Consider the following 12,424-nt stretch of genomic DNA (forward strand, 5'->3'; position numbering starts at 1 on the left):
CTTCCTGGGTGGATAGGGGCTGATGACTTCTGATTCCCTAGACTTAAGTAATCACTCCATCCTCTGTACTGCCATACCATCTTATAAACGACACTATTGTACGACTTAAGAGTGTTAATGCCCCCTTGATTGTATGTGTCTTTATAGGAGGCATCATGACTCACTTGTGTTTGTATCTCATATCTACTACAACAGCTAGCACATAACTGTTACTCAACAAATACTTAGAGAACAAGAATTGAAAGAAAGGAAAAAAAAGAATTGTATCAATGACTGAGGTGAGAATAGTTAACATCTTATAAGGACATTTACTCCAATTTATTTCATAGCAGTTAAAATACTACACACTGACAATGAAAATATAGCAGAACACAACACGATTTGATTTTAGTAACTGAAACAAGAAAACACTGTGAGAATAATGTGTTGGGAATAATGATTTTAAATGATGGTGCTCAAGGAAAAGAAAACAAACTAGCTTAAATAAAGCGAGAAAGTGAGAACCTTCTGAAGAGAGACCCTGAATGATTTTAAGGGTTGCTCACATCTCTCTCCAGGTCAGGGTACATGTCAAAGCACATAACTTTCTTTTCCTAACCATGCCCATTCTTATGTGTTCCCATTATATACAGGAGAATTCACAGGCTGGCAAGGTTGGGAGGAAGGGAGAAGGGGCAGAAGAGAAGTGAGAATAAGAGACTGCCTTGAAGTATCTGAGAAAGAAGGGAGTTGTTGTATGTTGAATTGTGTCCCCTGCAAAATTCATGTTAAAGTCCTAATCCCCAGAACTTCAGAATGTGCCCTTATTTGGAAGTAGGGCTATTGCAGATGTAGTTAGTTAAGATGAAGTCATTAGAGTGGGCCCTGATCCAATGTGACTGGTGTCCTCATAAAAAGTGGAAATTCAGACACAGAGAAACACGTGCAGGAAGAACACCATGTGAACATGAAGGTGGCCATCCACAAAACAAGGAGAGAGGGGTGGGATAAGTCCTTCCCCCACAGTCCTCAGAAGGAAGCAACCCACTGATATCTTGATTTGGGACTTCTGGCCTGCAGAACTGTGAGACAAGAAATTTCTGTTGTTAAAGCCACCTACTTTGTGGTACTTTGTTATGGAAGCTCTAGAAAATTAATATAGGAATGAAAGAGAATGTGTGTTCAAGTGTAAAAGAATTTCCTGAGACAGAAGGAACTCGTGAGCTGTGAGATAGGGAGGGATGTAGAGGATGGCTGCTGGGAGACAGTTCCGAGGACATTAATTAATTCCAGACCCAGCCAACAGGTGGCGTCCTTGATTGGAACAGCCTTCTGGGTGGGAGGTGGAACCCCGTGGGTCTTTCCAATTTGTCAGATATTTGCAAACGGAGTAGCCAGGACATATTAATTGCTGGACTTGAAGATGACTGCTAAATGTGTCCAGCAACCTCTGTGATTCTTGGAAGTCTGCAAACAGGGGCATGGAGTATATTTCTCGTTGTTATAATCTAGACAGGTGTGCCATGTGGTATGTGGGCATGGAATTTAAACTTTTGCTACATCTGATTAAAATGCAAACACTTAGAGAGTTTGTGACTGTGGTTGTGCCATTACCTTTGCATAGCAGCATGTAAAGTTAGAAAATGGTGGTTCTCTGTGACAATAATTTTATCCTTTAAGCTTACTAAAAAGAGACATTTTTTCTTGAAAATTACATTTTTAAGCCAGTGGGATATCCAAAATTTGTACTTACATTTACTTAAAATTTTTAGGCATGCTCCTGTTTACTTCTTAGAATATTAACTAACACACACACACACATAACCACCAGTGACCAAGAAATAAGAATATGTTTACAAAGCACTTTTGTGTAAGAGCCCTGTGGGATAATCAAGGTAGATCTTATTGTCCCTGTTTTGCAGATGAGGAAAACAGACTTGTTGAGTTTAAGCACAAGTAGAGAGTAGCAAAAAAACAACCCCCCCAAAACCAAAATTATGTCAAAAATAAATTGTCATATTTGTCTCATATGCTTCAATAAAATAAGATACATTAAGTATTTAATATAGTTCCTGGTATCAAATAGGCCTTTAGAAATGGTAGCTCCATGATTTTCTATAAATAATAGAGTATCTGGAGGCATATCGTGCAAAGAGCAAGTTTTCTCTCAAGCAAATGTCTAGGATAAAGGTCAAAGTCAGAATATGCAGTCCTGGACTGCCTTCACACCCACACAGGGCTGCCAGGCACATCAGCAGGCTCACTCCCTTCCCACTTACTTCTTAGAACTAAATGTGGTAGGAACATTCCTCTCCCTCGGAGGAGCTCATTTCTCCCTAGCTTGCTGTGTGGCAGGCATTTCTTAGGGCTTGGTGCCCTTTGCTGACTTAGTGGGAGTGTTGCATGTAGGAAGGGAGAACAATTTGCTATAAAGATCCCTGCTGTGAAGCAGAGGTTATTTTATCGTAAAGGGAGCAAATTACATGACTCCTTTAATGTCATCCAGATGATTTCCTACTTTTCGTTTTTTAAGCGCTGCTTACAATTTTGCAGTATATTCTAGAAGCATAGGCTTGGCTCTACTGCAACTGTTATGAACAATGTTTGAGGGCATGTGTATTCTGGCTGTGTTTTTTTTTAATTTCAGAATTCCATTTTCTATGAACCCCTTACATATGGATGAGTGTTGTGCAGTTTACAAAGTGTCTGATGTATATTAGTTCATAGAATGTTAGAGCAGGATGCACTGAGTAGGGGTCAGCCAGACATTTTCTATAAAGGGGCAGGTAGTAAGTATTTTAGGCTTTGCAAACCATATAGTTTTTATATGTTGCAACTACTGAGCTCTGTGCTTGCAGAGTGAAAACAGCCACAGACAACGTGTAAATAATGGGCATGGCTGTGTTCTAATAAAACTTCATTTATGGACTCTGAAATTTGAAATTCATTTAATTCCACATGACACAAAACAATCTTTAAAAAAATTCCCTTAGCTCACAGGCTCTACAAAAATAGGCCTAATTTTTCTATCATCTCTCCTTGAACTGGAGGATTATAGTCCAAAAATGTGTTGAATCTGCTGGAGACCTTATATAGAGCTTCTCATTTTATAGATAAGATTCTGGAGCATAGAGAAATTAAATATGTTTCCTCCAACTCATACAGCTAGTGAGTTATGGAGGCAAAAACATGTTTCTCATCTCCTGATTCTGAAATCATATTTTAAAAAACCATGTCATTCTTCAATAATCACCGTTACTGATACACATCCATGCAAGCATTGTGATGGACTTGTAGTTAACCTGTGGACATGTCTGTCTGTCTCCAAACTAACTGGCTCTTCCGATCTCAACTTGGAGAGAGCTGGACTCTGCGAAATGACTTCCTCAACTGCATTACTCACTTTGTACCATCAGGATCAAATAAAACAGGTAAGACCTCTCTCATGACTTATAATGCTACTTAAGCCGAATATTAGGATTTTTGAACTAAAAGGGTCCTAGGAGATTTTCTTGGCTCATACCTTCAAATTCCATGAGAGACACTGAGGTCCAGGGAGCCTACATGAACTGCCCAGACCTACCACTGGCAGGATCTAGAAGCCAGGTCTTTGGACCCCCAGTGCAGAACTGTTTTAATTGTACCCTAGAGCCTCACACAACAGTTTTTGTAAAAGAGTTTTATTATTCAAAACTAAAGTATGCTTTTGTGTTAAAGTCCAGAGAACAAATATAATAATTACCATTAATTATCAACTCCTTCTTATATATCAGGAACTGAACTGGACACACAAAGATTATCTAATCCTTTCTTCTTTGTCCCCATTTTATGAATCAAAAAGCTTGAAGAGTTTACAATAATTTATTTCATGTCACATAGCTGGCAAGTAATAAAGGCATAGTTCAAAATAACTTTTCTTTTTATTTATTTATTTGTTTGTTTGTTTATTTATTTATTTATTTTTTATTTAATTCTTGCTCAAATACAGTTTTCTATCTTATATTCCCAGCCCTGCCCCCGCCAGTGCTCCCCACCTCCCTCCCATTTCCGTCCTCCACCATAGTTATTGTCCATGTGTCCTTTATACTTGTTCATGTGAGTCCTTCCCCTTTTCCCCTATGATTCTCTCCCCTCTCCTCTCTGGTCTCTGTCAGCCTGTTCCATATTTCAGTGTCTTTGGTCATATTTTGCTTGCTTTTTTGTTTTGTTGTTTAGATTCCTGTTAACAGTGATATCATATGGTATTTGTCTTTCACCACCTGGCTCATTTCGCTCAGCATAATGCTTTCCAGTTCCATCCATGATGTTGCAAAGGGTAGGAGCTCCTTCTTCCTTTCTGCAGGATAGAATTCCATTGTGTAAATGTACCATAGCTTTTTGATCCACTCATTTACCAATGGGCATCTAGGTTGCTCCCAACTCTTGGCTATTGTAAATTGTGCTGCTATGAACATTGGGGTGCATAGGTTCTTTTGGATTGAGTTTCAGGATTCTTAGGATATACCAGCAGTGGAATTGCTGGGTCAAAAGGCACGTTCATTTTTAGTTTTCTTAGAAAATTCCATACTGTTTTCCATAGTGGTTGTTATCAGTCTGCAATCCCACCAACAGTGAATTGGGGTTCCCTTTTCCCCACAACCTCTCCAGAACTTGTGGTTTGTTTCTTTGTTTATGATAGCCATTCTGACTGGTGTTGAGTGGTATCTCATTGTGGTTTTAAATTGCATCTCTCTGATAGCTAGCGATATTGAGTATCTTTTCATGTGTCTCTGGATCCTCTGTATGTCCTCCTTGGTGAAGTGTCTGTTCAAGTCCTTTGCCCATTTTTTAATTGGGTTGCTCGTCTTCTTTGAGTGGAGTCGAGTGAGTTCTTTGTATATTTTGGAGATTAAACCTTTGTTGAGGTATCATTGGCAAATATGTTTTTCCAAACAGTTGCTTCTCTTTTTATCTTGATACAGTTTTCCTTAGCCATGCAGAAGCTTTCAATTTTGATGAGATCCCATTTGTTTATTCTTTCCTTTATGTCCCTTGCTCTAGGGGATGTATCAGCAAAAATCTTGCTGCATGGAATATCTGAGATTTTCCTGCCAATGTTCTCCTCTAGGGCTTTAATGGTTTCACGGCTTATATTTAAGTATTTTATGCACTTTGAATTTATTTTGGTGTATGGTGTAAGTTGGTGTTTGAATTTCATTTTTTTGCATGTAGCTGTCCAGTTCTCCGAACACCATTTGTTGAAGAGGCTATCTTTACTCCATTTTATGTTACTGCACCCTTTGTCAAGTATTAATTGACTATAGAGATTTGGGTTTATTTCTGGGCTCTCTGTTCTATTCCATTAGTCTATGTGCCTGTTTTTATGCCAGTACTAGACTGTTTTGATTACAGTGGCCTTGTAATACAGTTTGATATCAGATATTGTGATCCCTCCTACTTTGCTCTTCTTTCTCAAAGTTGCAGCTGCTATTCAGGGTCTTTTATGGTTCCATATAAATTTTTGAAGTGTTTGTTCTATGTCTGTGAAATATGTCATTGGTACTTTAATAGGTATTGCATTGAATCTGTAAATTGCTTTGGGTAGTATGGACATTTTGATGATGTTAATTCTTCCAATCCGTGAACACGGTATATGTTTCCATTTGTTTGTGTCTTCCTTGATTTCTTTCTTCAGTGTTGTGTAGTTTTCGGCATACAGTTCTTTTACCTCCTTGGTTAGGTTTATTCCCAGATATTTTATTTTTGTTTTTGCTATATCGAATGTGATTTTTTCTTGATTTCTGCTTCTGCTATTTCATAGTTAGTATACAAAAATGCCTTTGATTTCTGGATATTGACTTTATAACCGGATGTTTTGCCAACTTCATTTATTCTAGCAGTTTTTTGGTAGAGGCTATAGGATTTTCCATGTACACTACCATGTCATCTGCAAACAATGCCAGTTTTGTTTCCTCCTTTCCGATTTGGATGCATTTTATTTCCTTTTCTTCTCTGATCACTGTGGCTAGAACTTCCAATACTATATTGAATAGAAGTGGTGAAAGTGGACAACCTTGTCTTGTTCCCGATCTTAGTGGAAAAGCTATTAGTTTTTGCCCATTGAATATGATGTTGGCTGTAGGTCTTTCATATATGGCCTTTATTATATTGAGGAATGCTCCCTCTATTCCCATTTTTCTGAGTACCTTTATCATAAATGGGTGTTGTACCTTATCAAAAGCTTCTTCTGCATCTATTAATGTGATCATGTGGGTTTTGTGTTTACTTTTGTTTATGTGATGTATTACATTTACTGATTTACAATGCTGAACCATCCTTGCATCCCTGGGATGACTCCCACTTGGGCATGGTGTATGATCTTTTTGATGTACTGTTGGATGCAATTTGCCAATATTTTACTGAGGATTTTAGCATCTATGTTCATCAGCGATATTGGCCTGAAGTTTTCTTTCTTTGTTGTGTCTCTATCTGGCTTTGGAATTAGAATGATGCTGGCTTCCTAAAAAGAGTTGGGGAATTTTCCCTCCTTTTGGATTTTTTGGAATAGTCTGTGAAGAATAGGGGTTAGGTCTTCCTTAAAAGCTTTGTAGAATTCTCCTGTGAAACCATCTGGTCCAGGGCTTTTGTGTGATGGGAGTTTTTTGATTACTGCTTCAATTTCACCTGCTGTTATTGGCCTGTTCAGGTTTTCTGCTTCTTTTTCATTGAGCTTTGGAAGATTATATTTTTCTAGAAATTGTCCATTTCACCTAGGTTTTCAAATTTATTGGCATACACTTCTGCATAGTAATTTATTATAATCCCTTCTATTTCTGTGGTATCAGTTGTAATCTCTCCTCTTTCATTTCTGATTGTGTTTATTTGGGTCCTCTCTCTTCTTTTCTTGACGAGCCTACTTAAAGGCTTGTCTGTTTTGTTTATCTTTTCAAAAAACCAACTCCTGGATTCCCTGATCCTTAAACTTATGCTTTTAGTCTCTATGTCATTTAATTCTGCTCTGATCTTGCTTATTTCCTCCCTTCTACTTGCTCTGGGCTGTCTTTGTTGTTGTTCCTCGAGTTCTTGCAGGCATCGGGTTAGGTTGTTTGAAATGTTTCTATCTTCTTTAGGTAAGCCTGTATTGCTATGAACTTCCCTCTCAGGACTGCCTTGGCCGTGTCCCATAAGTTTTGGGTTGTTGTGAGTTCATTTTCATTTGTTTCCAGAAACTTTTTGATTTCTTCCTCAATTTCAATCTTGACCCATTCGTTGTTTAATAGCATAGCATTCAATCTCCATGATTTTGGATGTTTTGGGTTTTTTCCTGTGGGGTTAGTTTCCAATTTCAGTCCCTTGTGATCAGAGAAAATGCTTGGTATGACTTCTATTTTCCTGAATTTGTTGAGACTTGTTTTGTGTCCTATCATGTGGTCTATCTTTGAAAATGTTCCATGTACATTTGAAAAGAATGTGTATTTAGCTTCTATGGGATGAAGGGCTCTTTATATATCAGTTAGGTCCATTTCATCTAGGGTGCTGTTTAATGCCGCAATATCTTGGTTGATATTTTGTTTGGAAGATCTGCCCATTTTTCACAGTGGGGTGTTAAAATCCCCTACTATAATTGTGTTGCTGTCAATATCTTTCTTGAGGTCCTCTGGGATTTTCTTTATATATTTGGGTGCTCCTATGTTGGGTGCATATATATTTATGATGTTAATGTCTTCTTGGTGGCTTCTTCCCTTGAGTATTATGAAGTGACCTTCTGGGTCTCTCTTTATGGCCCCTTTTTTGAAGTCTATTTTGTCTGATAGGAGAATTGCTACCCCGGCTTTTTTTTTTTCTTGTCCTTTTGCTTGGAAAATTTGTTTCCAGCCCCTCACTTTTAGTCTGTGATGGTCTTTTGACCTGAGGTAGGTCTCTTGTAGGCAGCATATGTGTGGGTCATGCTTTCTTATCCATTCAGCTATTCTATATCTTTTGATTGGAGCATTTAATCCATTTACATTTAAGGTTATTATTGAAAGGTACTTATTCATTGCCATTTATGTACCTGTGTTCCTCTCCGTCTCTCTCTTTTCCTTCCTTTCCTTAAAGCAGCCCTTTTAGTAATTCTTGTAGAGCTGGTTTGGTGGAAGTGTATTCTTTTAGACTTCTTTTGTCTTGGAAGCTCTTTATTTGGCCTTCTATCTTGATCGAGAGCCTTGCTGGGTAAAGTAGCCTTGGTTGTAGGCCTCTGTTTCTCATTAGTTGGAATATTTCTTGCCATTCTCTTCTTGCTTGGAATGTTTCCATTGAGAAGTCAGTAGCCAACCTTGTTGGGACCCCGTTGTATGTTACTTCCTTTTTCTCCCTTGCTGCCTTTAGGATTCTCTCTTTGTCTTGGAGTTTTGCCATTTTAATGATGATGTGTCTTGCAGTAGGCCTCTTTGGGTTCCACCTGATTGGGACTCTCTGCGATTCCTGGATTTGTGTGATTTTATCTCTCATCAAATTAGGAAATTTTTCTGTTATTACTCTTTCAAATAGGTTTTGTATCCCTTGTTCTTCTTCTTCTCCTTCTGGTATTCCTATTATTCGGATATTATTACCTTTCATATTATCTTGCATTTCTCTTTATCCATCCTCATTCTTTGTGAGTCTCTTTTCCTTTACTTGCTCTGTCTGGGAGATTCTTTCTACTTTGTCCTCAAGCACACTGATGCGGTCTTCTGCCTCATCGATCCTACTTTTCATACCTTCTACTGTGTTCTTCAGTTCCAAAATTGTAGTCTTCATTTCCTCTTGGCCTTTGCTGATGGTTTCTATTTTCTTTTTCATGTTGGTATAGTTTGCAGAGAGTTTGTTGTAGCTCCCCTGTAGTTCCTGGTGGCTCATTTTAAGCTTTTTGAATTTCCTGATAACCAGTGTTTTGAATTCAATATCTGATAGTTGACTTGCCTCTATTTCATCTAACATTCTTTCTGAGACTTCCTCCTTTTCTTTCATTTGGGAATTGTGTCTTTGTCTTCCCATTGTTTGTGATACTCTTCTTGTTGGCCTCAGCTTCTTAAATTGATCTGTTCTGGTTCCCTGGGTTTATGGTGTGAACTTCTGTGGTAGTATACCTGTGAAATTCAGTGGTGGAATCTCCTGCAGGTATCCTGGTGTTCTCTGCTTCCACCTACTCCTCTTGTTGGTTTTCAGCTGGTCAAACCTTTTCTTCTGGTCTCACAGGCTGCAGCAGCCTCAGGGGCTATTAGTGTGGCCTTCCTCACTTCTTGGTGAACTCAACCGGTCTCACCAGTGCCCTCCCAAGATCCAGACTGGCACCGCTCTTCACTGCCCCACTGAGAGCAGATTTTTCCCCAGGATTCACAGTCCTGGCCTGGCATGAGCGCGTGTGCTCCCAGCCAGGCTTTCCTGGTCTCTCAGGCTTAGGCACGGACCTTTCCCAGTGCTACGGCAGAACACACAGGTCAACTCTCAATTCCCCCAAGCCGGCAACCATGGCCTGACTCCCAGCGTTTTTCAGTCTGCGCCCGGCTGGGTAGGGAAGGAGCTGCTGGCTGGTTCTCTTCCAGGGGCCTTGCTAGCAGCCCGCAGCTCCCAGAGTCTGTGGCAGACCCGGCTCAGGCCCAGTGCTATAGGGAATGTACGGGCCACTCTCAGTTCTCCCAAGCTGGCAACCACAGCCTGACTCCACGGGTTATCAGAGCTCTCTGGTTTGCTTCCTAATGCTCACTCCTCTCTCTGCCACTACAGGCAAACCGATCTCTCCTGGTGTTTTTCAATCTGCACCCTGCCGGGTAGGGAGGGTGCTAATGACTGGCTCTCTCCCAGGGTTGTTGTTGCTCACCCCCAGCTCTCAGAGACCAAGGCGGCCTGGCCAGGGCCCTGGCGGGGCCCGATGGAGGGCCTGCAGCCTCTGTGCTGTTCCCTCGTACCTTGTTGACCTGAGTCATCTCTTCTCCTCAATCTCTGGTCATTCAGTATCTGCTACACTTTCTGGAGTCCTACCTTCCTATATGCTGGGTCCCTGTTGGCTATCCACTGTGCTCCTCTGCAGATCAGCCCAGTTTTTCTCTGGTGTGTGGGGGGAAGCAAAATCCTTTGTCTTACTCCGCCACCATCTTAAAACTCAAAAATCTGACTTTTCTTTTTAAAATCTAAGCTCTTCACTTTCCATGTCACCTCTGTTGGGTGCTTTTGTTTTAAGCCACAGAAACTGCAAAAAACTGACATAAATGATAAAAATTTATTGGGGCAGAGGATTGCAAAGGGGAAGTGTGACTTCCAGTGTCATTCCCGGCTCTGGCTTCTCTGGCTTGTTGGAAAGATCTCAGGTTGGCTCCTGCTCCGTGTGTCCTCAGTCACATCCCAGACGGGCGAATGTGAAACTGAATCATCTGTCGAACACATGTGCTGATCCTGGGCTCTCTTTGGACCACTTTCTGGACTAATCTATAGAATGAAGATGGAATTAATCCTCACAACCCATCACTAGAGCTGGGAGTGAGGTTAATGTACCTTAAATGAACCGTCGTCACATAAAGGAGAGAGGGTGGTCCTTCTGGAAAGGAAAATCAGGGGGACTGTTAGAAAAAGAGGGGAAGAATGAGTATTTTACAGGCAACCAATGCATTTGCTAAGCCACCTCCGTATTCACTCCACATTTGTGTAACTGAGAGCGTGAAAGACACACAACTGGCAGCCTAAACCTCCACAGTGGTGTCCCTGACCGCTTGCTCTAAGGTTCTAGGAGAAGAATTGCTCACGTAAGGTTGTGCACACTAACCTTAAGCAAAAAACTTTAGATTCCTGCCTGCGCTTCAAGCATTAGTAAATGAATGGGCATCATCAACCTAAGGCAGGACCTTCCCAAAAGGTATATGAGCATTTCCTAAGGGCTAAATTTGCAACTTCTAGGGAAAAAGTGCAGGGACAAATGGTGACCCAGTCCTACCCTCATAAGCCAAATTCAATCTTCTCGTCTGCCCCCTCCAGAGTCTGCATGGCAGACTCCCACCCACCACAGCACTGGCAGAGACGGCCATATGCCTGCCGTCTCCATGAGACCTCAGTCTCCCTAGGGAAGGACGGCTTCTCACCCATCTTTGGCCCTCAGCCCAGAGAGGGCTGGGCTCTCTGAGCTTCCCCTTCAACCAAATGAGAAAATTAACATCATCCTCATTGGATTATTTGTAATATCGGGGTGATGAAAGTGTTACTTCTTTCTAGTTTTTATTCATTCTAAGGTGTTCATTTTCTCATATTTTAACACCTCTGAAACTGAGATCCATTCTTGCAATGAACTAAATATTTGTGTGCTCCCTAAATTCTTTTTCTTAAAAAAGATTTTATTTATCTTTAGAGGGGAAGGGAAGGAGAGAGGGAGAGAAATATCAATGTATGGTTGCCTCTCGTGCATCCCCTGCTGGGAACTGGCCTGCAACCCAGGCATGTGCCCTGACTGGGAATCGAACCGCGATCGTCTGGTTCACAGGCCCGCGCTCAATCCACTGAGCTACACCGGCCAGGGCGTGTGCCCCCTAAATTCATATGTGGAAACCTAATGCCCAACGTGATGAGATTAAAAAGGGGAGCCTTTGGGAGGTACTTAGGTCATGAGGCTGGAGCCCTCATGAATGAGCCGAGTGCTTTTATAAAAGAGACCCCACAGGACTCACTGGCCCTTTTGCCACGTGAAGTTACAGCTAGAAGGCACTGCCTATGAACCAGAAGGCAGGCCTTCACCATGCACTCAATGTGTCAGCACCTCAATTTTGGACTTCTCAGCCTCCAAACATGTGAGGAAAAATTAGAAACCACCCAGCTCATGGAATTTTGCTATAGTGGCCTGAACGGACTGAGACAATCTTGCAATTCTGCAAATACTATACTCTATCTCAATATTACATAGAATAATGGTGAATCTTGCTTAAAGATGCCAGATAGGCAACAAAATATGATGTCATTAATATCCATGCAATATTCTGCCTCTGACAAATGCCCAGAAAACCTGTCCAAGAATCAACTATTCAGTTTGTCAACCTCAAGAGACTCCCTTTATATTCTTGACAGCATCCTGGATGCCTTTAGTCACTCCCCATCTCTCTTATATTTTAAATGTATCCAAAGTTTTTTACAATTTATTTTTAGTTTCATTTCCACATATACTAGTTACAGTATTTCGTGCACCACTTAACCTCACTTGTCTTTTACTTTTGATTACCATCGCACCACCCCCCACCGTGCCTGAAGTACTGGGAAGAATTGCACTCATTCTAGTCCAGTCGGCCACTAATCAGCTACAAGTTTAATTCCTGTCATCTGAAAAATGGGGGTGCCAATTTTGCAAGGTTCAATGTGATCACATATGTGGATGTCCTTTAAAATTGCTGCATTCTGATGGACGGAAAGAACCTTCACTCCCCTCTGTAGTTTGACCAGTCTTGGACAGCTTCCAATGACAACACTTGAGAAG

The sequence above is a fragment of the Sturnira hondurensis genome, unplaced genomic scaffold (assembly GCF_014824575.4).
Source record: "Sturnira hondurensis isolate 20B ecotype Veracruz unplaced genomic scaffold, ASM1482457v3 Scaffold0006957, whole genome shotgun sequence".
Classification (NCBI taxonomy): Eukaryota; Metazoa; Chordata; class Mammalia; order Chiroptera; family Phyllostomidae; genus Sturnira; species Sturnira hondurensis.